General features: G+C 43.3%; 1 pseudogene; it reads right to left on the bottom strand.

Annotated features, from left to right (window-relative positions):
• Positions 1–24,478: 24,478 nt before the first annotated feature.
• On the bottom strand, positions 24,479–26,018 carry LOC116622662 (annotated as a pseudogene).
• Positions 26,019–27,475: the final 1,457 nt, after the last annotated feature.

Below are 27,475 nucleotides of genomic sequence, written 5' to 3'. Positions count from 1 at the left end.
TATCAGTTTTTTTCTTCATGTACTTTGAAACTTTATTATTAGATGCATCACCATTTTGGGAATTGTTTTGTCATATGGATGAATTGACCATTTTATCATTATGAAATGACTTTCTTTACCTCTGATTATATACTTTACTCTGTAATCTACTTTGTGTAGTATTACTATAGATACTGTAGTTTTTTTTTTGGTAAGTGTTAGTGTAGTATATCCTTTTCCATCCTTTTGCTTTTAACATATTTGTGCTTTTATATTTAAGGTGTATTTCTTATAGGCAGCATACAGTGGGCCTTGCTTTTTTTTTTTCCAATTTAACAATCACTTCTTTTTATTTGGAGTATTTAGACCATTTACACTTAATGTGAATATTAATATAGTTATGTTTAAATCTGTTACCTTGCTAGTTGTTATCTAATTGTTCCACTATTCTATGTTCTCATCTTCCTTTTTCTATCTATTTTTGGATTGATTACTTTTATTATTTCACTTGTAAGATGATTATAATTCTTTGTTTTGTTATTTTACTGATTGCTTTAGGGTTTATAATATACATATTTAACTTATCAGTCTACTATTAAGTGTACAATGTGAGAAACTTACAACAGTATACTCCCATTTCTCTCAACATCTTTTGTGTTGTTTTGCCATATATTTTACTTTTACATATGTTATAAACCCTATACTACATTGTGATTGTTTTTGTGTAACTAATTATTTTTAAAAGATATTTAAATAATAAGAAACAAATCTTATATATTTACCTATATATTTACAATATTAGGGTTCTTCATTCTTTTCTGTAGATCTATATTTTCCTCTGTATCATTTTCCTTCTTTTTTAGCATTTCTTATACTCTAGGTCGGCTGGTGGTGAGGAATTCTTCCAGTTTCTGTATGTCTCAAAAGTCATGATTTTGTCTTTGTTTTTTAAGGATATGTTTGCTCTACAGAATTTTAGGTAGACAAATTTTTCTTTCAGTAACTTAAAGATGTTGCTTCATTGCTTTCTGGCTTGCATTATTGCTGATGAGATACCTGCTGTCATAGTATCCTTGTTCCTCTGTATATAGCACCTCTTTTTACCTCTGTCTGCTTTTAAGATTTTTTATTTTTCACTGGTTTGATTTGATTATTATGTGCTATGTATCGTTTTCTTCATGTTTCTTGAACTTGGCCTTTATTGAGAGTCTTGAATTTATGGGTTTATAGTTTTTATCAAATTTGAAAAAATTTCAGCCAATATTCAAGTATTTTTCTGTCCTCCCTTTCTCCCTCTCCTACTTTGACTCTAATTACACATACAGGAGGTCACTTGAAATTGTTCCACAGCCTAATGTTGTGTTTATTTTTAAAATTCTCTTTTCTCTCTGTGTTTCATTTTGAATAGTTTCTACTGGTATGTTTTCAAAGTATACTAATGTTTTCTTCTGAAATGTTTAATTGGCTACTAATTCTATACCATTCAATTTTATTTTAGATGTTGTAGTTTTCAACTTTTTGTATCTCTTATGTCTTTACTTAACTTTGTGAATTACAGTTATAAAAACTGTTTACTATCTTTGCTACTAATTCTAATGTTTGTGTCAGTTTTGAGTTGGTTTCAACTGATTACTCTTTTTCAACATGGATTGTATTTTCCTGCTTCTTTATATGCCTGATAATTTTTTATTGGATGCCAGCCATTGTGAATTTTACCTTGTTGGGTGCTGGATATTTTTATTTTCATATAAATATTCTTGAACTTCGGTCTGTGATGAAATAGTCTGTGATGAAACTGGAAATATTTTGACCTTTTGGGTCTTGTGCTTAAGATTTGCTAGGTAGGACCAAAGCAGTGCTTGGTCTAGGGTTTATTATTACTTCCCCTCTTGAGGCAAAGTCCTAGAATTATGAAGTTTCACAGTACGACTGGTGGGAGCAAGTACTGTTCCTGTCCCTTTGTGAACACAGGGTACTGTTCCCTTCAAGTCTTTTGGATGGTTCTTTCCCTGGCCTTAGACATTTTCTACACACATACATGCACCGATCAGTACTCAGATGACTACTCAGTGGAACCCTTCTCCTGATCTTCAGGGTTATTTCTGTGTACATCTCTCTCCTCTTTTATTTTGCCTTGGGAACTCTAACTTTCTTGGTCTCTCTAGACTCTCAACTCTGTCTTCTCACTAGAGGAATCTGCTGGGCTCCATCTTGGTTCCTCTTCCTTGTGCCTTGATCTGGAAACTCAAAGTGGGACTACTGTTGGGTGCACTTTGTTTCTTGTCTTTTAGGAATCACTGTCCATTGTTGCCTGATGTACAGTATCTTAAAAGTCATTGCATTATATATTTTTGTCAATATTTTGAATGTTTTAGGCAAGCAGGTAATTGTCTTACTTGATTAGAAATCTTAATCCTCCTTTTTTTTTTCATAATTTTATTACCATCTGACATTATATATTTATTTGTTTTTTCTTTCTTACTAGAATGGAAGCTCCATGACAGCAGGGATCTTTTTGTTCACTACTGAGTCCTCTTTAGCAAGAATAGTGCCTGTTACATAATAGGTGCTCAATAAATATTTATTAATGAATGAAAGGATGAGCCAATGAATGAATGCATCCTAACACCTAGCCGCCATTCCAGCACATAGGTCTCCTCATGCCCTCTACCCGTCAGATCCCTGCCTCAGTGCTTCTGCTCATGCTGGTTCCTGCCTGATAAACTCTTCTCTCTCCTCTCTAAAATGTTTACACATCTTTCAAGCTCCACTTCCCATATGTCCTCCCCCATAAATTCTTCTCTGATTGTTCTGGTTAACCCAGATTTCTTCCTCTTCCAAGACCTTTCAGCACTTAGAGTCAGAACCACATAAATTATAATTCCAATGCTCCTTATTAAGGCAATGTGAGCTTTTTGAGGACCTTCCTTCATGTATCCTTCTGAACCTAGCACTGTACTGGTCTCAAAAAATATATGTTGGTAATGGTTGTGATCTCTGCTCTTTGCATACCTTGTGGGTGGAGAGGTTCTCTTGTTCTTTCCGAGTTTCAAATTTTCCCACAATAGTGCCTGCCATGTTTCATGGGCTAGTAACGTATCTTTTTTGAAGTTTCCAGAAGCCAGGGTATCTTAATTGGGTTGGAGCAGAGAATTTGGAAGACATTTGAGTTAAGAGCACAAAGTTTGGAAATGGGCTCTGGAAGAAAATGAGGGGCAGTGGGGGTGAGGGATAAGTATTTGGTGAGCATTCATTTATTCTATCCCATCACTTTGTCTATTAGCTCTTTTAATAGTCTCCATAGAACCATAGCCTCACTAAGTTAATATCAAGGCTGACATGTTGAAACAATGTTGTTTGTTAATGAAGGTCAGTAACAGAGAGTGACTGGATTTATGGCAAAACAGGCTGCTATGGACTGAATTTTGTCTCTTCTTCTACCATTCATATGTTGAAACCCTAACCTTCAATGTATTTAAAGATGAGGTCTTTGAGAGGTAATTCAGGTTAGATGAGGTCATGCGAGTGGGATCCCTTCATGATGGGATTGTGTTCTTATAAGAAGAGACACTGGAGTTCTCTCCCCCTCTCTCTGCCGTGTGAACACATGACATGATAGAGGCCATCTGCAAGGAAGAGAGCTCTCACCAAGAACTGACCTTGCTGGCACCCTGATCTCTGACTTTTAGCCTTTAGAACTATGAGAAAATAAATTTCTGTTGTTTAAGCACCCAGTCTATGGTATTTTGTTATGGCAGCCCCAGCTGACTAAAACACATGACAATTAGTATATCATGACTCAGGTGGATGGGTAAGAAGAAGTCACATCCTAGGGGAGATATGTTTGTTATGTCTCTTGTGTGACCTTGATGAAGAATCATGTAGTGTTGATATTCCCAATAGATACCCTTGAAAGTCACCCCAATATATTGCTCAGTTGTTCCACTCTCTTTCCTGGCAGGACTGTAAAGGCCATCTGCAGTGTGATTCTTCCCAGCTTCCTCACCCTGTTACTGGGGCCAGGGTCACGCTGACTGCAGCTGTGAACATGGGTTAGATGCCCGTAAGCAGCTCTGAGGAGAAAGTGCTCTCCTTCTGTTAGATCAAGGGCACAATGCTTTGTGTCCTTGAAGCATGAGGTTAGCTCTGAGGGTGAACGCTAGGAATCTTTGGCTTTACCTACCAATGTACAACAAGTCCCTGGAAGGTAGCTCAATCCACCGTTAGCTCCCAATCTGCATAGATCATGTTCTAAATGCCCTACCAGGTCTCTATGAAGTTCCCTACTGGGGCAACAATCTCCTGTTATGGTTTGTTTCCAACTGGATTTTTCCAGTTTGTGGGATTGCCTTCCTCTCAGCTGCCATCAAACACAAATGTATGACTTCTTCTCTAGCTTACTCCCAATTGAGCGATGGTCTCATGACTATCCCTCAGCTCTTCCAGCAAGATGCCTGATTCCTCTGTTCCTGGTAATAGCCATGAGCATTGTCTTTTGTCCACCTCCCCAGTTAATGCTTCCAGGGTGATCTCAACCCGTGAGAACTCCCCTCCTTTTTTTTTTTTTTAAAGATTTTATTTATTTATTTGACAGAGAGAGAGAGCACAAGCAGGCAGAGTGGCAGGCAGAGGAAAAGGGAGAAGCAGGATCCCTGCTGAACAGAGAACTTGATGGGGGGGCTCGATGGGATCATGACCTGAACTGAAGGCAGACGCTTAACTGACTGAGTCACCCAGGCGCCCCCACCCTCCCTTTTTGACTGGAATGATCTTGCCTGCCAAACAGGAGGTCTGTTGGCCCATAGAAAGAAGATACCTTGGAAAGTACCCAGCCAAGCTGAAAAGCCAATGCCAGGATTTTTTATACCTGGTACACATCCTGGGGTGACCTCCACAATAACTACAATTCCCTTCTGGGAATTTGGCCATTTGGAGCCCCAAAGACAATAGCTTGGAGGTTTTTTCCTATTTTGAATTTTTTTTTTTGATAAACATTCTCTGTTTGAAAATAACCTGGATTTTACAAATTCACCTGCTGATGTTTATGGTTTAGGTCTTTTATCTCTCCGGCCATCAGGGAAAAAATTACTTTGGCAGAAGTAAAAGTGGACTGGCCACTCTTATCTCTGTCAGACTCAGGGGAACTGCTGTCAGATCACCCAGCTCGCATGACAAGGCTATTTTTCTTCTAGAGTTGATCTTGTTCCCTGGCAAGCTGTATGTGATTTGTCTTAACACTCAGATTCCCTGCCAGGGCGTTCATGGCATGTTTGGACACATGGTCTTGTAAAAATGATATTTTGAACTTTATTTATATACACTTCTCTTGTACTGGTTGTTTTGGGGGGTCCTGGGCACCCAGATTGGCAGCAACTCTTCTTGGGCTCCACTGGGGGCCACTAGGGGATGGGCAGTTTACTTCTTTGTGTGACAAATCTTCAGAGATAGTTGTACCGATTGAAAGTGAAAGTTCCCAGCAAACTCATTTATGAATAGAGCCTGTGGTATCAAATGGTAGCTTGTTGAATACATTGGGGGAAATTTTAACAGCACCCCTTCTTTATTGTGCCTCTTCTAACATTATTGACTCTGTTGAAGTCAGCCCACTTGGGTTAAAAACATCCAAAGGACGGATAATCTGGATCAAGTGGAAAGGGAATAAGCCCCTCTTATTCAAACCATGGACACAACTGTTCCAGAACTCACCAGGTCTATAATTTTGTCTTGGGAAAGTTAGGGGGGATAAAAAGGACTGAATGGTAAGAAGAACTTTCAAACTCTTCAAGTTCAACATATTTTATCTCCAGGCCCTTGAGGTAGAGGTCTCACTAGCAGAGTGTGAAAAACTTAAAATTTGGTTTAGTTGTCAAGCATTCCAGAAAAAGTTGGCCTTACCCTCCTGTGCCTACTTGGACAAGAACTAGTTAATGGTCAAAAACAAAACAAAGCAAAACTTCAAAAATACACACACACACACACACACACACACACCAATTAGCTGGATTGGTAAAGACCTGCACAAACAAAAGGTCAGAAGCATCTAACTGAGACCTTATCAAATTTAAAGTCTGTTATAAATTTTACTTTGCTTGGAAAACAGTTGTAATAAAACTCGGTGAGATGACCTGAATGTGGCTGATAGATCTGATAATAAAAACAGATTTCAGGACAATTACCTGAGGCAAAAGCCTGGGGATTAAGAATATGGGTTCTTAGCTTCCAGTTGAGCTTGTGGCAGCTTAACTTCCCAGGTCTAAAAGCCCCAGTGTTTGCAGACTCCACATTGTGTAAAACTGTAGCAGGATAGTACACAAGAGGAAGATCACTGACTGGTGGGTCCCCAGTCCTAGTATTGCTTACCTTTGTCAACTCTATGAACTTCCATTGACTAGCCAGACAAAAATGAGAGTTTAGCCCATCTTTAAAAAGAGACATCTCTCTGTGTCTCCCAAATACAGACTTATTAGTTTGGGGACATTCTATGGAAAATGTTTGCTTGATGAACTAACTTGAAGCCTAGGTTTTTCAGAACAATGTTTTATGTGAGAAGCAGGCAGGCTTTTAGATAAGGTTTTTCAACCACAGACCATATTTTTAACCAATTACCATTTGGTGTTGAAGTCCACCAGGAACAATATTAGATCATGTGTGGTGTTTGTTGACTCTTTCCTAGCTTTCATATTGATGATGAGCCAACACATGAACTCATCAAAGACCCACAGTTATCGATACTCATACACGCTTGGTACTACAATTTTATAATAGCAGTCTGGATCAGTAGATGGAGCGGTAAAATCAGGGGAAGTGTTCTGAACCCCATAATTTCAATTTGTTTGTTAATGCTTTGATATCGCCTTTTGGCTAAATGGGACATAAACACCCCCACTATGGTGAAAGCAAAGGCATACATTGTTTTATATTCAGACTGTAATTTTCACTGCCTTGAGCTAGGAGTGGACTGAAGAGCCAAGGGAGCTGATGCTTACTGTCAGAAGGAAACCTCCAGAGCTGTGATCACAGAAGCAGTGTTACCAAATTTGGTAGATGTTTCTAACTACCTGCTTCAAATGCTTTACAAACAAAAATTGTGCATGGTTAGGAGTTTGGACTTTGGCTCCAAGTGCCTGAGTCCAAATCTAGGCTTTGACACTTACTAGTTGTGTGGCCCTGGGTCTCATCTTCATCTGTGAACAGGGCCTACCTCTTTGGTGAGCTTACATGACTTAATACATGTAGAGTTCAGAGAGTAGCTGGGCCTATGTAAGGGTTTGTTATGAAAGCCCATGAATTTTGCTCTTGTGCACACCCACTTAAAAAAGTCCAGGCTAAAATTCTTATGGCCATTCTCCACGGGGTGGCCTTGCTCGCCCATCTGTCTGTGCATTAAGATTGACCCAGAACTCTTCACTAAAAAGAATCTTGGCAATACCTGCTTGTTGGTCTCTCCAGTTGGAGGAGGGATGGCTTCTGCTCAGGCCTTCTCAGCTCCCACAAGGGGATACCACACTTACCCTTGACTCTGCTCCTGGTGAAGGTGCCTGGGTCTGAAATGGCAGCCCAGACTAGCTTCACCACAGGCGCTTTTCAGAAGGAACAGCCCTGAGCTCATGGTCTCTCAATGCTGACTTTTAAAAACTCTGCTAAGAGGAACAATGTAAGTAAGGAAATTGTTCAAGTGACAACCTGGAGTCTGAAGTCTCAATAGTCTAAAGTCTATCCCAGGCTAAGTCATAGCACTAGAACTGAGCACCAAGACCTCATCATTCTGTCCTTCCTGTGTCCCCTCCTTCAAATCTTCCTGCATCTACTGAATGGGCTTTGGTGGGATGCTCCTAGTCCACATGGGGAGTGATTGAAAACAAATCTTGGTGGCATTTACCACAAGGGTGTTGCTTATTGCATCACGAATGGGTTCTCTTTAAGAAGTGTCCACGGAGACCTTTTTCTCTGGCCTAAGTGCCAAGTACAATTCTACCTTTGGTCATCTAGTATCTCTGTTAGGAACCCTGTGAATTATATAAATGGCCAACCTTCCCTTTCACATTAGCTTCTATAACGTTTGGGGCCATTAGTGTGGCCAGCTCCTAAATCTTTGTCATCTTCACGTTTCCAGTGCTTTATCTGTTTTATCCCTGCCTTAATTCTTTTTTCTTTCTGCTGTCAGCTTCAATCTTTACTTTGTTACCTTATGGCTCCCTAAACTCCTTAAACATAAGCTTCTTTAAAACTTATGTACAGCAAGGTGAGGATATACATGAGTAAATAAGAAACTCCAGGGAGCAGGTAGAATCATCCCACTTCAGAGATGAGGAAACTGAGGCTCTGAAAGGTAAATCAACTTTCCCAGTGTCATAAAGCTAGTAAGTAAGTAGAAGGCCAAGGTCAAACTTCACTGCCAAGGTCACATTTCACTGCCCTCCTCATACTCAGAAATATATTCAGAAAGAGGGATACTGGGGATTAGAGGAGGCTCTTGCACAAGGAGCTACGGGGGTGGGGGGCTGTGAAGCTGATGAGAACTGAAAGCTACACTGAAAGTTTCACATCCAGGAAGGACACATTTATGGAATGTTTTGGTCATCAGAGGATAAGTAATCTGTAGAGTCAATCCCAATTGTATTATAACCTTGATTAACTGAGACTGGTTAGCTTGGGTAATTGAATTGTCAAGTTAACCGAGAGTCAACTCAATAGACCGCACTTATCTACCCTGACTATTAAAAGTTTTCTTGTAGTCTCTGACTATTCTCCTGCTTCAGTTACTATAATGTAGTGCACATGTTTGGACCATTATTGTAATTCCAGACTCCATTCAATGTCTAATGCAATGCCCAGAACATAGTAAGCCCTCATCATGCCTCTTGATTCTGTTGAGTGTTAGGAGTTTTCTTAGGCCTTGGGGTCAAACTTGTGTTTATCACTTCTCTCTGAGTGAGACAGTAGATGGTCTTACGGACTGTGGGGGCAGGACATTGACCCCACTGCAAGAATGCATGTGTTCCTCAACCCAGCCCACTGGCTGTCTAGTCCATCGACCTGAACTGAGGGGAATCCTCAAAATAGTGGTCAGACACAAATCTCTTTTGCTTCGATTTGCTTGTGTCACTTAAATTAGAAGCTCAATGATGTTGTTTTAGTTACTTGAGAATTCGCATTGGCAGGAGTCTGGCTAATCAAGATCTTGTTTGTCTGTATGACTTTCTCATTATCCATAGCCATTTATTGAGTCCCTTCTGTGCCCAGAAAATGTTCTGGGCTTTGAAAATACAAAGCTGTATGAAGACTGAAAAAGTTTGATTTCATGGTGATGAACAGACCAAGATGGCTGTGGCTGTGTTGTCTGTTGAAGGCCATGTGAATTCTTTTCTGTGACATATCAGAAATGGCACAGGCTTTGGCTTTAGATTCACCACCAACTTTTTGTTGGACTTGTGAATAGTTCCTTAATCTAATGGAACCTCAGTTTCCTCATTTGCAAAGTAGGGACATAAATGTCTACTCAGTTTGTTAGAAAGACCAGACATAAGGTACTTATATGAAGCCCAGGCACATAACAGGTGCTCGACAAATGGTAGCTGGCAATATTGTGCCTCTGAGCATTCTCTGCTCAGAAAAACAGGGAAAACTCCCTATCAGAACTGTTTTGAGAATGTGTGTTATAATTTCTGTGAGGTTCCCCTGATGGCAAGTCCAAGGGCCAAGGCCACTGTAACTGCAGCCTATGGACATGTGTGTCTGTAAATAGCCCCAACCCATGTAAACACTCCATTGAGTGTAACCGCCTGCATCACAGTGAAGATATGCATGTGATGTTGCCAAGGGTCACCCAGCAGCCAGTGCCCCCCGTGCACATTCATCAAGGTGCGCAGCTGCCCAACAGAAAACCACAATTGTTCCACACGATTTATGCTGAGAAAGAGCAAATCAGTGGGAGAAAACATGGATTTGTTCTGGGGACAAGAGGGGTGGGGGCCATCGGGAATGGTAAGGAAGGGGGACATGAAAGAGTGAGGTGGAGACACCATGTTTAGGGACGGGAAGGGACACTAAGAGGACAGACACAGAGTGTGTCCCTGCTCTGGTGGGTTACAACTTCTAAGTCCAAGAGGCTCTTTGCATTTCACAGATTGCAACAACACCCCCAAAGCTGGGGTGAGGAGTGGAAGACAGCTTGCCCTGGTCCTGGCCACGGTTCCACCAGTGACAGCTTTATCCCTTCATTCTCTTTCATGCCTCTCTCCCTCTTGCTTCCCATTTCCTCTTTTCTTCCCTTTTTTGTTCAATTTCCCCCGCTTCCTTTCTGCTTCTAGCACCTCCTTCCTGCTCTCCTTTTCCAAACCCCAGGGGTGGCACACAGGTATCTCTTTCACTAACTGAACATTTCCACCGCCCCCATCCCCTAACCAAGCCATTAACCCCCGCTGCTCAGTGGGTCGCACCTCGGCCTGTTATTAACTTCAGTTCAGCTGCCAATCCAGCTACGTGCAGGCTCATTCTGCAGGCAGGGGTGGACGTGGGTGTCCATGGAAACAATGGCACCAGGATTGAGTGCCTAAGTCCAGGTGGCCCTGAGCTGCTTGGGTGACATGAGGGGCAGGAGGCCTAGGAGATGGTGCGGGGGGGGGGGGGGGGACCTGGGATGTGACTGGAGTGAAATGGTCTCCCAGACTCCCACCAAGGCCTGGCGAGCGCCAGGGAGGCAGCTGAGCCCTCATGGTGCAGAAGAAAGGCTGTGCCAGGGAGGAAACATGGTGACAAGAGGAGGAAACACGGTGAGGAGGAAGGAACCCTGGCCAGGATTCTGGGGGGCCCAGTGTCCTCTTAGGTTACTTATCTGTTTTGAGCCTCAACTTCCTCAACTTTAGGATGCGAGCAATGACCCCTGCCCTACTACTCACAGAGCTCTAGTGAGGCTCAAATGAGGTAAAGTGAGGTTAAGGACGGGAAGCCTTCTCTATCCATGAGGCACGGTGTGTTAGTCAGCCGGGGCTAACCTAACAAAGTACCACAGGTTGAATGGCTTAAACAACAGAAGTTATTTTCTCACAGTTCTGGAGGCTGGAAGTCCAAGACCAAGGTGTGGGCAGGGTTGGTTTCCTCTGAGGCCTCTTTCCTTAGCTTGCAGATGGCTGTCTTCTCTCTGTGTCCTCACATGGTCTTCCTTCTGTGTATATCTCCTAATCTCTCCTTCTTATAAAGTCAACAGTCAGATTGGATTAAGGCCTACCCTACTGACCTCGTTTTAGCTTAATTACTTCTTTAAAACCCTGTCTCCAAATATGGTCACATTCTGAGGTACAGGAGGTTACGACTCCAACATATGAATTTTGGAGGGACACAATTCAGTCCCTAACACACAGCTACTTTTATTATGATCAGTCACCCTGGGGTTAGGGTCTGTCTAACAGATGGGAACGTATTCACCCATGGCAGATGGGAGGATAGAGAGTGAGTTCCAGAGGCCTTGTGGGGATTGGGCCAGGCTTCAGGGGATGGCAGGCTCAGTGGTCCATCTTCCTGCCACAGCTCCATGTAATAGCTTGTCCAGTGGGAGTCCTACTGTTGCTCAGAATTGCTGGCTTGAGCCCAAATCTGTCCAGACACTGCTTCTAGGGACTACAAAGTGGTAACAGAACTGGCCTTGCCATCCCCAGTCATGGCCTCAGTCTCTACGCGCTCCCACCTGTGAGATGAGCGGAGGCATTTGGGGAGTCATGACTCATTCATCTGTGAGAAGTTCTGAGGCTTCTCCTTTCCTTTTGTCTGGTTGGGAGAGCATCCTTTTCCAAAGGCAACGATGAAGGGTAAGATAGTCACTCACAGAAACTGAGATATACAAGCTCTCTCTCCCGCTGGGTTCTCAATAGCCTGGGGAGCTGGCAGACATTGTGGTGTTATCACTGGAATGGTGCGTGAGGCAGTGGGGAGCTCAAGGGACAGCTGGCGTGTGTGTCACGTGTTGCCAGGAGTTGGGGGAGAACAACCCTGGGGCCTGCTTCTTACCTGGGGTCTCTTGCAGTGGGAGCTTGGCTGGAGCACACTGTGGACATTAGGAGCACACTGTGTTGCCTGGACATTAGGGATGGCAACTGACCTGCCCAGGGTCAGTGTGAAGGATCCTGGAGGGTAGGGTGGGAGGCTGGACCTCAGTGAGGATATACCGACCAGGACAGCTGAGGAGAGGCACCCTGGCCTTTCTCTGTTATCGGCAGTGGAGGGCCGAGTGAATCTGACATGTGAAGCAGGATTACTAGGGAAGAGATTCCAGGAACTATCCAGGTATTGAGGTCTTGCTCCCCTGTCAATCCTGTAAATAGTAGGCACTCCAACTTCAGCCTACCTGAAACCAAAGTCATGTAACTCTTCCACCACTGGCCGTGTTACTCCACATCTGCCCTATGCAGAGGGAGGCAGATGGGATGGCAGTCCCCACTGCAGTGGTGACCACACTTACATATCCAGCACAGTGCTGGACACCTGGCTGTGGGCTGATGAGGGCATGGGGCCTGTGCCTTCTCCTCTCTGGCTGACTTAGGCTTGTAAGTTTCTCTTTCTCCAATGAAGCCCATTCCTTAATCTATGCCACGTGATGTTGTATAGTTTTCTCTAACCCTGGTGCATCAGGTGGTGACCCATAGGGACTACCCAGCATGAAATGCCTTAAAATAACCGTGTGCTCCGGCAGAGGCTACCTGAAGCCCGTGGAACCAGGTGGAGTTGAAAGAGACCTGGAATACCTCTGCTTTAGTTTGCTCAGGCTGCCACAACAAGACCACACAGATGGGGTGTTTTATTTTAATTTTTTAAAAAGATTTAACTAATTAATTAATAGGGCTCAGGCAGGGGAAGGGGCAGAGGGAGAGAGAGAGAATCTCAAGCAGACTCCTCACTGAGAGCAGAAGCCCAACATAGGGCTTGATCTCATGACCCTGAGATCATGACCTGAGCTGAAATCAAGAGTTGGACACTGAACCTACCGAGCCACCCGGGTGTCCCACAGATGGGGTGTTTTAAACAACAGACATTTATTTTCTCACAGTTTGGGAGACTGGAAGTCCAAGATCAAGGTTTTGACAGTGTGGTTTCTAGTTAGGGTGCTCTTCCTGGTTTGCAGACAGTCATCTTCGCTCTGTGTCCTCACAGGGACTTTCCCCTGTGCACATGGAGAGGGAGAGCTCTGGTGTGTGTCTCTCTTCTTCTTAGGACACCAGTGCTACAGGGTTAAGGCCCTACCCATAGGACCTCACTTAACCTTAATTACCTCCTTAAAGGTTTTGTCTTTAAATACAGTCACATGGGGGTTAAGGTTTCAACATACACATTTTGGGGGACACACTTAGTCCACAATACTTCTATGTCCCTGGAAAGCAGTCAGTTAAAAAGATGTAGCTTGTCTCATTTTGCTTCCCTGCCCCAGCACTCAAGGAGAGGGAAGAGGGGGTGTTCTTGGGTGGTCTTCACACTTCTCTTCAGGATTCCCGGAAAGGAATAGGAAGACACAAAAGACCAGACCTCACTTCTTCCAGTCCTGAAGCTGAAGGCTGTTTAGGGCTGAGGAGAAGAAAAGCTTTAAATGGATGCAGAACAAAATGTAAGACGGACTGAACTTTTTAATAATCAAAATCAACCAGAGAGTTAGAGAATCTGCTTACGGTGCCATAAAGGGACCTGCTCTGCAAGGAAGAAGAGAGGTGGGATTCAGCTGCCTACTGAGGTCAGACTGCTAGGAGACCAGCTCCATCAATGGGGAAGATGGAGTCCTTTGCAATCGGAAGAACTTATTATTAGCCATGACTGTCCTAACATGCAAACACTCCAGGAAACTTACCCTTTAAGTAGTGGTGCTTCAAGTGGGGTACTCCCAGGGCACAGCACTGCACTGGGGCTCTGGATGCTTTCCAGGGGAGGGATACGGGGGGAATGAGTAGTTGGAGGGCATCAGGGAAACAAGAAAGGTACTTGGAGGCTAGAGGCAGGAGGGGCTTAACATGTTCCAGAACCTATGTGTTTCAGCCTAAGGCAGCCATTTCCTGGTTTTGGAGTTCACAGGCCAGAATAAATAAATATTAGTTGGAAATCAATATAGGATCACCAGTTTTGTGTTTTGCTAAGAAAGGATATGAAGAAAAAATGCTACCATCTATTATCACCATCCTTTCCTAAAAGAAAGGATATTTTTAACATTCCCTTGCCCCAAACCAAAGAGGAGAGAAAGTACATAATCTCAGAATGATGTGGAGTTCTTTAAATTGAATAAATACGGCATTGGAAAAAATTCACTGCATTGCCTTTGTTTTATTAATTCTGCTGAGGCTGTTGAAAACATTAGTAATCTGGCTAAAGCTTAGGGGACTATGCCTGTGTGTGAGTGTGTGAGTGTGTCTGTGAGTGTGAGTCTTCGTGTGGGAAGGCAAGTGTGTGAATGTCACACACAGACGTGGGAGTCTGTGAGCATATGGATGAGTGTGTTGCTTGTGTGCATATGTGTGTTGGGGATGGAGGAAAAGGGAAGACGTATGTGGGCATGGGAGGAGGAGGGGAGCCCCAATGGTGGGAGCTGGAGTCTGCACATAATTGTTAGGAACTTGACTTGCTTAAAACCCACCCATAGTTACAGGGGACATTTTCCCCTTTCGTTCCCATTCCACCATCACCCCCCTTGCGCTTTTTCCATTCCTCCCCTCCCTCACTCTGCCACGGTGGAGCTGACCCCCCAGGCCCACCCCTGGTCAGCACCCCTGCCAGACTTCTCATATCCTGCCAGGAAGAATCGTTGTTCTGTAAAGGAATCTTTACATCCTCCTGACACACAGTCACTCCAGGAAACAAAACTGGGCCAAGTCCTTATTCAGCAAAGGACTCAGCTCCCTCGGGCCCTGGCCCTGCCTGAGCCTCTCACGTGGTTAATGACCTTGAGTCAGTGACGCTGCCCTTCAGCCCTCCCTGTGGCAGGGAAAGAGCTACAGGTGACCTTGAAGCTTCTTGGAGGGACCCTTTGGCCTTTCTCCTTGTTCCATGAGGAAGAGCCACCTGACCTTGGCCCACACTCCGGGGGTGGGCTTAAGGTTCCCCCTTGTCGGTCTCCAACCAATTCTGGGTCCTTCTGCATCACTTCACCCCTAGGATAACAAGTTGTTCCAGGCAGGCTGACAGCCATCCAATCTCTCCAAAATTCTGCATCATCTCTTGCCTACATGACTTTGTTTTTTCAGTTCTCTTCTGGGAAGACTGCCAAATGGTAGCCTAACTTCAAAGTTCAGCTAAAATGCTACTTCTTCCAGGAAGCCTTCCTGCACCATTGCAATGAGTGCTGATTTTGCCCACCAGGGTGAGAGGCACATGACGACCGGAGTCCAACCTCGAAATCCTCCCCTGTCTTTTAAAATCTCTGCTTCCTAAAACTAAAGGCAACCTATGGAGGGGGAAAAGATATTTGCAAACGACTTATCAGCTAAAGGGCTAGTATCCAAAATCTATAAAGAACTTATCAAACTCAATGCCCCAAAAAACAAAAAAATCCAGTCAAGAAATGGGCAGAAGACATGAACAGATATGTTCTGTTCATGTTCATTTCATGTTCATGTTCATTTCATTTCATGTTCTGTTCATGTTCATTTGACATACAAATGGCCACCAGACACATGAAAAAATTCATCACTTGGCATCAGGGAAATACAAATCAAAACCACAATGAGATACCACCTCATACCTGTCAGAATGGCTAAAATTAACAAGTCAGGAAATGAAAGATGTTGGCAAGGATGCGGAGAAAGGAGAACCCTCTTATACTGTTGGTGGGAATGCAAGCTGGTACAGTCACTCTGGGAAAACAGAGGGAGGTTCCTCAAAAAGTTAAAAATAGAGCTACCCTATGAACCAGCAACTTATCCAAAGGATACAAATGTAGTGATTCGAAAGGGCACTAGGTATGTATCCAAAGGATACAAACATAGTAATTCAAAAGGGCACCTGCACAGGAATGTTAATAGCAACAGTGTCCACAATAGCCAAACTATGGAAAGAGCTGAGATGTCCATTGACTGATGAATGGATAAAGAAGATATGGTATATACATATATACCATATATATATATATATACACACACACACATTGGAATATTACTCGGCCATCAGAAACAATGAAATCTTATTATTTACATTGACCAGGATGGAACAGGAGAGTTTTTTTTTTTTTTTTTAAGATTTTTATTTATTTATTTGACAGAGAAAGAGACAGCGAGAGAGGGAACACAAGCAGGGAGAGTGGGAGAGAGAGAAGCAGACTTCCCGCCTAGCAGGAAGCCCGATGTGGGGCTTGATCTCAGGGCCCTGGGATCATGACCTGAGCCAAAGGTAGACGCTTAATGACTGAGCCACCCAGGCGCCTGGAACTGGAGAGTATTATGCTGAGTGAAATAAGTCAATCGGAGAAAGACAATTATCATATGGTTTCATTCATATGAAGAATATAAGAAATAGCACAGAGGATCATAGGGGAAGGGAGGGAAAAACAGAATGGGAAGAAGTCAGAGAGGGAGACAAACCATGAGAGACTCTTAACTATGGGAAAGGAACTGAGGGTTGCTGGAGGGGAGGCGGGTGGGGGGGAATGGGCAACTGGGTGATGGGCATTAAGGAGGGCACGTGATGTGATGAGCACTGGGTGTTATAAGCAACTGATGAATTACTCAACTCTACATTTGAAACTGATGACGTTCTATATGTTGGTTAATTGAATTTGAATAAAAAAATAAAATGTGTGTTTCCGGCACTGGGCCTCTGACTTGCCTCTCCGCATGGTTTTATTGTTTGAGATTTAAAAATTCAGATTAATCTTCTCGGCTGGCCCCCCCGTGCTGATTTTGCCCAATTGTTTTTTTAAAGCCATGCTTTTGTTTTTACTGCTTTTAAGGTTGTCTTTTTATGGGGTCATTTTTTTAATGCTTATTATTTCTCATTGATTTTACTTTCTCGTTTAGTGTTTACTACGGAAGAGGGAACAGGAAATGGCAGCTGGAGGGGAGGTGAGAGCTGGCCCCCCGGGGACTCTGATCCAGCTGGGGTGCTGGAAGCCAGCGGGGCTGTGAGCAGGACGGAGCCAGGCTCAATCCCAGCTGCACCCCTCCGCCACTCACAGCTTCACCGGGCCTACAAATAGAGATACAAGCCAGCACTCTGGGTTGCTATGAGAATGAACTTGGGTCCTACCCGCACGGCGCCCAGCACAGGCGCTCACAACATGAGTGAAAACTCCTCTTCATCTTCATTCTTCAAGCAGAGTCCTGAACTGGCCTCTAAGGAGGTACCAGCCTACGGGGTACCTCTCTGTGAATTAGAGAGGGGTGCCCCTCTGGGCAGACCAGGGCACAGTGCTGGCTGGCAACCTCACGGTGACGCAGAGGCAGCCAGCCTCATGGTTAACATTCCGCATTCCTGCGGCAGAGCTGATGAACACAGGAGCCTTGAAGCCAGCCGCAAAGGCAGCTCAGGGGAGTTGGCAGGCGAAGGTATTGTGTGCAGAATCTTTGGGGTGGGGGGCGGGGCACGCGCTACTCTCTTTTTCTGCTGTACCTGCCTCTTTCCTCCAGGTGGATGCAAGCTCCTTGAGGCTCTCACTTACTTCTCTTTATTTCTCTCTGTCCTCTACAAGCATAATAAATGCTTGTCTAATGGGCATGAGCGTGAGGGGACCCAGGGAAGAGGCCCAGAAGGGAAGGAAAAATGGCCCATGAAGCCCCCACCTCTGGCTGCAGCCTCTGAGGGGTGGGGACACATCAGCTCATGGTCTCCTCCTTCAGTCTCAAGTTCACAGAACGTGTTACCTGACCAAATGCACTGCAACAGAATTTCAGTCCCAATTTCCTTGCACTCTGATAACTTGTGGGAGCAACACATGGTCCATCTTGCTATGTGCTGTGATACCCTTGCGTCCTAAGAAAAGTCAGGCACTCCTGCCCAAACAGAACACTGAATTAATCTCATGATTATTGTTTGCTGCCGTGAACCCTCACTGAGCACTTATGCAGTGCCCAGGGCCCCTCTGCGACTGGAGACTGGTGGTCACAGGCCCGATCTCAGGGAGCTGGCATCTGACATATTATCAGTTGTGGTCTCAGTCACCTGCATAGTCACAGTCCAGAGGGACTCTCAGGTCACAGGTTTGGGGAACAGAAGCAGGGCATGGTGTGGATAAGTTTGGCTTGAGGTGGGGGAAAAAAGGGCTGGAGGAGTGATGAGAGGGTGGTAGGCCGATCCTTCTTAGTAATGCCCATAGGGTTGGCCATGTCCAGCCTCCATTCTGCGACTTGAGTGATTTTCTAAACTGTGTATCTGACCACCTCAGGCTCCTGCTTCAGCAGCCATTCTGGTGGCTTTCCCTCTCCTGAGCATACATTCCAAGCATATATTGGGGTGTTCTCACCTCACCCCTCTGGAACCCCAAGCCTCACACCGCACACACCAGCAATTTAACCTGCTTGGAACTTTCCGATTGTCACCTGTGATTGAATCCCTCACACCTCATCATCTGTGATTGAATTCCTCACACCTTTGCTTATGTAGTCCCCTCTAATTGAAATATTCTTACCTACCGTCCTTGTCCCTTGGCTGATTCTTTCTCATCATTTAGGGCTAATTTCATGTGTCACCTCCTTCAGGTAGCCTTCCTTGCTCCCTCAGGCAGGATTAGAGACATGGCAATCTCCTGGGGGATCTTGCTAGGACCCTGCTTCTGATTCAGTGTGTCTGGAATGGGGCCAAAGATTTGCATTTGCTCACAAGCTCCCAGGTGATGCTGAAGCTGGACTGTACTTCAAATAACAAAGCAGTCTTAGGCTACTTACTGGGTCTGGTTCAATTTCAAACACTAGCACAGGGCCCCTTAGCCTTTTGGGTGTCAAGGACTCCTTTGAGAATCAGTTAAATATTTTGGACACTCTTCCACAAAATGCACATACACAAATAGTTTTGCGTATATTTTCAGACATTATATTGCTTCCATGCACATCAGGTTGGCACTCCCTCCCCCAGGGCCACCCCATAATGCAATGGTTAAATACACAGCCCTCGTGTTCAGAAACCAGCTTTGCCACTGAGCTGGCTGCCCTTTCCAAGCCTTGGTTTTCTCATTAGAAAAGTTGTTTAAACTTTTAGAAAGAGATGATACTAATAGCAACTTTCTCATAGGGTTATTGTGAGGATTAAAAATGAGAACCCAAGAAAAGTGCTTAGCATGGGGTCTGATAAGCTCTTGATAAATATTCTTCTTTATTGTCATTAACAATTGATGTGCACGGAGAAGAGCTGTAGTTGGAGGAGCTGGGCACCAGGAAAGAAGCACTCCCCTCTCCCTGGCACCCCTCAGAGGGAGCTAGGGACAGAGCTCAGTTGTCCCTATTCTTTAGTGAGGACCTCGAGGCTCTGGGAGCTTGCATCTTGGGCCCAGAGTCACTCAGCTTCTGAGGAGCAGAATTTTGCAGCTGGTGTTTTTCTCCCTGTATTTCCCTGGATGAAAATAAGCAAACAAATGGAGGCATGAAGAGGTCTTTTTTCCCCCCTTATAAAAATATTTAAATTATTTCACCACATTTAAGAAAGTGAAATTAACTTTAATTTTCATCATTTTCGGCAATGTAACAAAGCTGCCTGTGAACTTTTCTCAACGCATTAGTCTCTTGGGTGGTTAATTATTAGTCATTAATTTTGGTGAAGCTTTCTGCAAAGTGATGGCTCCAAAGAGCCATTTACCTGTTTATTCACACTTCCCATGAAAGACCTATTTTTCTTTACAACAAACCCAATATTAAATATGCAGCCCACTTTATTTATTTACACGGAAACTCTGACCTGTGAAAGCCCCTTTCTTTTCATCTCAGTTTCAAAACAATTCATTCATGCATTGTAGAAGTTATGCAAATGAGCTTCCTTGATTTTAGAGGATTTCTCTGGAATTGATTTTGGGATTCTGTATTAATTACCACTACCCAGGCATAGGGCCTGTCACATAATGAATATATTTAGCAAGAATGACAAGGCTGATAATTATGCACAAGGAGCCTTAGAAAAGGGACTGTTTACTTTGATGTTTAATTTCAGCAGACTTCTTTAGTTTGTTAAACTTAATCAAAAGCAATCAAAATACACTAGTGTGAATTACAGCAAATTAATTTCAAACCAGCGGAAAACATTATGTCTTTCAAATGAGAATGTTGAACCCGAACTTCTGAATGAGCCACTCAAATCAAGGAAGGGGTAAGTTTTTGAGGTGGAACTTTGGTCAAGAGCTTGAGTTAGGGTCCGAGTGAGGACTGGTCAGGACTCTGTAAGAAACTGTGCTTTCTGGAAAGACTGAGGCCTAGGAATGACCTTCATTTTGGGGTTTAAGGCAAACTCACTCTATGACTTGGGAAAGTCACTTAAACCCAATTTCTCAGGGACTTAGTGCCTGATCTGTTCAACAACCTAATTCTTGCCTTGCCATTATTAGTAAAAAACATTTTACCTTTATCATCTTTATTGAATATTTACCCTGTGCCAAGTTCAGTGTGTCTCCTTATTTCCCTTGAGCCTTACCACAGCCCCATGAAGTCCCCCGTGAACAGATGAGGATGCTGTTCCAGGACTCTCTGAGCCAGTCCTCTCCAGATTATTCCTCTAGGGACATTTTGTTTATTTTCAGCAGACTTCTTTGGTTTGACAACTTAATCAGGAGTAATCAAAACATGCTTATGGACATATAGAAAATTAATTTCAAGCCAATGCAAAAGATTATATTTCCCTACCATGGAGAATCAAATGAGAAAATGGATGTGAAAATATTTTGTAAAATGTTGCCTGCTATGCAAATCAACAGTATAACAGTGAGAGAACAAGTCTAGCGGAGTATGCAGAGGCCAGTCCTACAGATGAAGACACTCAACTCCTCCAGCTCATGACTCATCATGGGAGGCTGGGTTTTATTTCACGAGATTTATAATTCAATGGGGCCCACTGAGTCATTTAAACATTGATTCACCGAACACATTTTCTGGGTTTATCTACCTAAGATCAAGGTACAAGAAGAGGACACAGAACTTGATAAGATGTTGCCTTGACCCTGGGAGCCCACTATGTTGTGACAGAGATAAACACATAAATTGTTCATGATAATCCAAGGATCCATGTATAGAACCCAATGATGGCACTTGTTTGGCACTATTTTAAGGATGAAAACTTTGTCTCATTTACCAATGTATCCCCAGCACCTGGCACACAGATGGGCTATAGAAAGTATTTGATAAATTTGGTTGAATGAATGAATTTTTTTTAAAGATTTTATTTATTTATTTGAGAGAGAGAGAGTGAGAGAGAGAGAGAGCACAAGCAGGGGGGAGGGGAAGAGGCAGCGGGAGAAGCAGACTCCCCGCTGAGCAGGGATCCCCGCGGGGCTAGATCCCAGGACCCTGAGATCATGACCTGAGCCGAAGGCAGATGCTTAACGGACTGAGCCACCCAGGAACCCATGAATGAATTTTAAACAGGTCCTGGCAATTGGGGTGGGCATCCAAAATGGATGATAGTCAATGGAACTTTGTAAAGATTAACCTAGTATTTATGGGTGGAGAGGTTCTGAAGGACACCCCAGGATAAAGGAGCAGTGTGAGGTGTTGGGGTGCCATGTCTAGTTGGGTACAGCATTAAATGAGGGTGGAAGGTTGAATGTGACCATCTGGGGCTGGGTTTTGGTTCCCAGGCTACAGAGGGTGATGTCTATTCTGCAGGTTTTGGAGGAGGGGAATGCCCTACATGGTCATGCTCTTGACCAGACTGGGTTTTGAGTCTTGGTTCCACTCTTTTCTAGCTGGGTTAATTTGGGCAAGTTACCTAAGCTCTTTCCGCCTCGATGGCCTCAACTGTAAACTAAGGATGATAACTGTCTTGTTTTGTGGGGTTGTTGTGAGGATTACGTGAACTATTAGGTATAAAGCTCTTAGAACCACGCTATACACAGCTAACCCTAAGTCGGTGCTAGCTGTTATTATTAATTGGTGTTTGATGGTTCTGGTGGGAATCTCAGCCTTGTCACTTGTCTGCTATGTGACTTTGACATGGTGGCTGACACCCTCCAATCCTCATTTTCCTCTTTGGAAATGGGGCAGAGGCAGTGCACCTGCCCAGGATGCAGGTGAGATAATGTGCACATTTTGCACAGTGCCTACCTGAGAGCCAGTCAGAGCAGACCGTGGCCTGCATCAGGAAGACTCCCCCCGAAATGAGAGGAAGCTTGGATGAGATGGGAGCCTTGGGACCAGCTTGGAGGCTATTCCAGCTGCCAGTATGAGATACAGAAAGCTAAACTTCCATGAAGCCAGAACTGAAGCAGTGCCTGGGGCCGTGGCGAGGAAAGGGGAGGATGGATTTGAGAGACTTGTCTGTTGGACCTGCAGGCTCACAGGAGGGAAGAGGAGAAGAGGGCAATGAGGTTTTTCACCTGGCTCCTGGAAGTACGTGTGCACATGGACTAAGATGAAGAGCCAGGAGGAGAAGTTTTGGGGATGAACAGAGATGATGAGCTTACGTGAAGCAGACGTATGTTTGAGAGGGCTTCAGAACAGAGGATATGTAGGCTAATTACATTTTGACAGAGTCTGCATTTTTAGAAAGATGAACTTACCCATGTTACTCTTTTAAAAAATTATGGTCAACATCACTAATGATTAGGGAAATGCAAATCAAAGCCACAATGAGCTATCACCTCACATCTGTCAGAATGACTCGTATCAAAAACACAAGAAACAAGTATTGGGGAGGATGTGGAGGAAAAGGAACCATTGTGTGCTGTTGGTGGGAATGCAAACTGGTGCAGCCACTGTGAAAAACAGTATGGAGGTTCCTCAAAAAATTAAAAATAGAACTACCATATGCTCCAGTAATTCCACTATCGGGTACTTACCCAAAGAAAATGAAAACACTAATTTGAAAAGATATATGCTTATAGAAGCATTATTTACAATAGCCAAGATATGGAAGCAGCCCAAGTGTCCATGGATACATGAATGGATAAAGAAGATGTGGTATATATATAATGGAATATTACTCAGCCATAAAAAGAATGCAATCTTGCCATTTGCAACAACATGCATGGATCTAGAGAGTATAATGTTAAGTGAAGTAAGTCAGTCTGAGAAAGACAAATACTACATGTTTCATTCATATGTGGAGTTTAAGAAACAAAATGAGAGGCTCCTGGGTGGCTCAGCCAGTTAAGCATCTGACTCTTGATCTCAACTCAGGTCATGATCTCAGGGTTATCAGATCAAGCCCTGTGTCTGGCTTGCACTAGGTGTGGAGCCTGCTTAAGATTCTCTCTCTTCCTCTCTCTCTGCCACTCCTCCATGCTCTCTCTCTCTAAAAAAAGAAACAAACAAATGAACAAAGGAAAAAGGAGACAAACAAAAAACCAGACTCATAAATATAGAGAATAAACTGGTGTTTGCCAGAGGGGAGGTGGGTGGGGGGTGGGTGAAATAGGTGATGGGGATTAAGAGCACACTTATGATGAGCACTGAGTAATGTATAGAATTGTTGAATCACTATATTGTACACCTGAAACTAATGTAACACTGTATGTTATACTGGAATTTAAAAAAATTATGGCAAAATATACATAACATAAAATTTACCATTTTTAAGCAGACAGTTCAGGGCATTCAGTACATTCACATTGTTGTGCAGCCATCACCACCATCCCTTTCCAGAACTTTCCATCTTCTCAAACTGAAACTCTGTACTCAGTAAACACTGACTCCCCATCCCCCCACCCCCCAGCCCCTGGCAACCACCATTCTACTTTCTGTCTCTATGAATTTGACCACTCTAGAAGCCTTGTGTAAATGAAATCATAGAATATTTATCCTTTTGTGACTGGCTTATTTCACTTAGCATCTGTCTTCAAGGATCATCCATACAGTAGCATGTGTTCAAATTTCCTCCCTTCTAAAGGTTGAATAATATTCTATTGTATACACAAACCACATTTTGTTTATCCACTCATCTGTCAATGGACATTTGGGTTGCTTCCACATTTTGGTGATTGTAAATACGGTTGCTATGAACATGGGTGTACAAATATCTATTCATGTCCTTGCCTTCAGTTCTTTTGTGTATATACCCAGAAGTGGAATTGCTGGATCACATTATAAACTTATGTTTAATTTTTTTAGAAACCGCCATATGGTTTTTCACAGTAGTGACATCATTTTGCATTCCACCAGCAATGTACAAGGGTTCTGATTTCTCCACATCCTCACCAACATGTTACTTGTTATATTTTGTTTCATTTTTCTCACTCAACTTTTGTTTTAGTGGGTTTCAAAATTCTGTGACAGATTTTTGGTCAAGTTGTTTCCATTAAAAAGTGCTGATTTAAAAAACTAATAACTTAAAATTGACACACACACGTGCATAGACACATGCACACACAAATGGTTCACAAAACATTCTCCTTTTCTTCTGAAGGTTTCATGATGCATTGTTATCATTCACCAATCTTTTACTATTAAACCTAAATGGCCAAGTGACACAAACAGCTCTGAGCCTGCTCTTCCACCACTGATTAAGACTGGGGTGGCAGGTTTTGGGGATAATATTCATTTAGCTTTCTGAGCTTTCTGGGCCGACTTGGTGACCTTGCCAACTCCAGCTGCCTTCTTATCCACTGCTTTGAGGATACCCACAGCAACCATCTGTCTCATGTCACAAACAGCAAAACGACCCAGAGGAGGATAGTCAGAGAAGTTCTCAACATACATGGGCTTACCAGGAACCATATCAACAATGGCAGCATCACCAGATTTCAAGGACTTGTGTCCATTTCTAGCTTCTTCTCAGAACAATGATCAATCTCCTTCCATTTAGCAAACTTGCGAGCAGTATGAGCTGTGTTACCATCCAGCACAGGTGCATATCCAGCACTGATTTGGCCTGGATAGTTCAGGATAATCACCTGAGCTATGAAGCTAGCTGGTTCCATTGGTGGGTAGTTTTTGCTGTCACAAGCCACAGTGCCATGACAAACATTTTTGATAGACACATTGTTGACCTTGAAGCCTACATTGTCCCCAGGAAGAGCTTCACTCAAAGCTTCATGGTGCATTTCAAACATCTTTACTTCAGTTGTAACACTGAAAGAAGCAAAAGTCACCACCATGCCAGGTTTGAGAATACCAGGCTCCACTTGGCCCCAGGGCAGTAAATACCACCAATTTTGTGGATGTCCTGGAGGAGCAAAGGCTTGTCAGTTGGATGAGTTGGTGGTAAGATGCAATCCACAGCATCAAGCAGTGTGGTTCCACTGGCATTGCCACCTTTATGAATGACTTTCCATCCCTTGAACCAAGGCGTGTTAGCACTTGGCTCCAGCATGTTGTCACCATTCCAACCAGAAATCCGCCCAAATGCTACTGTGTTGGGGTGGTAGCCAACTTTCTTAATGTAGGTGCTGACTTCCTTAACAATTTCCTTGTATCTCTTCTGGCTATAAGGTGTTTCAGTGGAATCTATCTTGTGAACACCAACAATTAGTTGTTTCACATCCAAGAGTGTAAAGCAGAAGGGCATGCTCACGGGTCTGCCCATTCTTGTAGATACCTGCCTCAAATTCACCAACACCAGTGGTAACAACCAGGACAGAACAGTCAGCATGAGATGTGCCTGTAATCATGGTTTTGATAAAGTCTCCATGTCCTGGGGCATCAATGATGGTCAAATGGTCCCATAATACTTGCTGATCTTGAATATCTATAGGGCAACATCTGTGGTGACACTATGTTCATATTCAGCTTTCAAGACCCAGGCATACTTGAAGGAAACTTTCCCATGTCAGCAGCCTCTTTCTCAAAATTTTCAGTGGTTCTTTTGTGAATCCCACCACATTTATAGATCAGATGGCCAGCAGTGGTAAACTCGCCTGAGTCTACATGTCCAGTGATGGCGATATTGATAGGAATCTTTTACTTTCCCATTTTGGTTTAAGTTTAGTGGTGGTTTTCACGACACCTGTGTTCTGGTGGCCAACTCATGAAAAAAGATGTTTTGTTTTGTTTTGTTTTTAACAAGAACCATCCTGATGGGTGTGAAGTGATGTCTCATTGTGGTTTTGATTTACATTTCTCTAATGATTAGTAATGTTGAGAATCCTCCATGTACTTATTGGCTACTTGTATATCTTCTTTGAAGAAATGTCTAGTCAAGTCTTTTGCCCATTTTTTGAGTTGGGTTGTTTGTTTTTTGTTGTTGAGTTATAGGAGTTCTTTATATATTCTGTACATTAATCCCTTATCTAGTAAATAATTTGCAAATATTATCTCCCATTCTGTGGGTTGCTCTTTTACTCTCTTGACAGTGTCCTTTGATGCATGAAAGCTTTTAATTTTGATGAAGGCTAAGTTTTCTATTGTTGCCATTTTTGTGTGTGTCATATCTAACTACATTACTTCTTGTATCATGTAAGAAAGAGTCACATTGTTATGCTAAGCTTCTGGGATAATGTTGCAAGTATATGTCTGAGCAAATCTACTTTATTATTCCTTTGGGTTAATAAGACATATGGATGTACAGTGCCAAGCTTCAGATCCTTGTAGCTTCCCTTCTGAATTTTCTTATATGTATCAATGGTCCCATCAATCTTCTAGTTCCCAGGCCTGAAAATAGTCATTCTTGACTTCCTGTCCCTCTCTCTTCATAGGCAGCTATAGAAATGGGGAAATCGTTTCCTTTATCCTCCTGGGCAGGTAGACTACATTTCCCAGCCTCCAAGCAGTTACATGAATGAGCTTTGGCCAACAACCCATGGACAGAAAGGATGTTTATTACCTTCTGGGCTGGCAATGAAAGCTTCTATAAAACCCTCCATGCTGTCTCTCTTCCCTCATCTTCTTGCTCTATGTGGAATGGAGACACATCTGGTGAGGACAATGTGGACTATGTTAGAGCCACAAGGCGGAAGGGGCCTGGGTCCGTGAATGACTACATGGATCAAGTCCCTCCATTCACCCACATGGTACAATGATGTGAGTGAGAAACTGTTAGTGTTAAGCCACTTAGATTTTGGGGGTTTTGTTATAGCAGCTGGCCTGTGCAGACTGATCCCCCAACAGTTCCAAAGTCCTGTCAGGGCTATCTTCATAATGTGTCTCCCTGTCTCCTCCTTCCCATGCCTATTTAGGCTACCTTAGTCTTGTTGCTGCTCCCCTCACCCCTAAACTACAAACTATTAATATGGTTTATTAACTGGATTACCTGGTTCTACTCATTCCTCCTGTAGTTCACCATTCATGCATAGAGAAAATAAATATTTCTAAGAGGATAAATGTTTTATATGCTTATGTTTATAAATCTCTGTCATCCAGGGCCTTTCCCCATAGGATGCCTTCTTTCCTCTCCTACCCTCATCCATAGAACACTCATCATCCTTCATGCATTCATGCTTGTTTTTTGTTTTTGTTGTTGTTTTTTTAAT

The sequence above is a fragment of the Phoca vitulina genome, unplaced genomic scaffold (genome assembly GCF_004348235.1).
Source record: "Phoca vitulina isolate PV1807 unplaced genomic scaffold, GSC_HSeal_1.0 scaffold53, whole genome shotgun sequence".
Classification (NCBI taxonomy): domain Eukaryota; kingdom Metazoa; phylum Chordata; class Mammalia; order Carnivora; family Phocidae; genus Phoca; species Phoca vitulina.
Note: the sequence above shows the minus strand (reverse complement) of the source record. Positions and strands in the feature narration are given on the sequence as shown.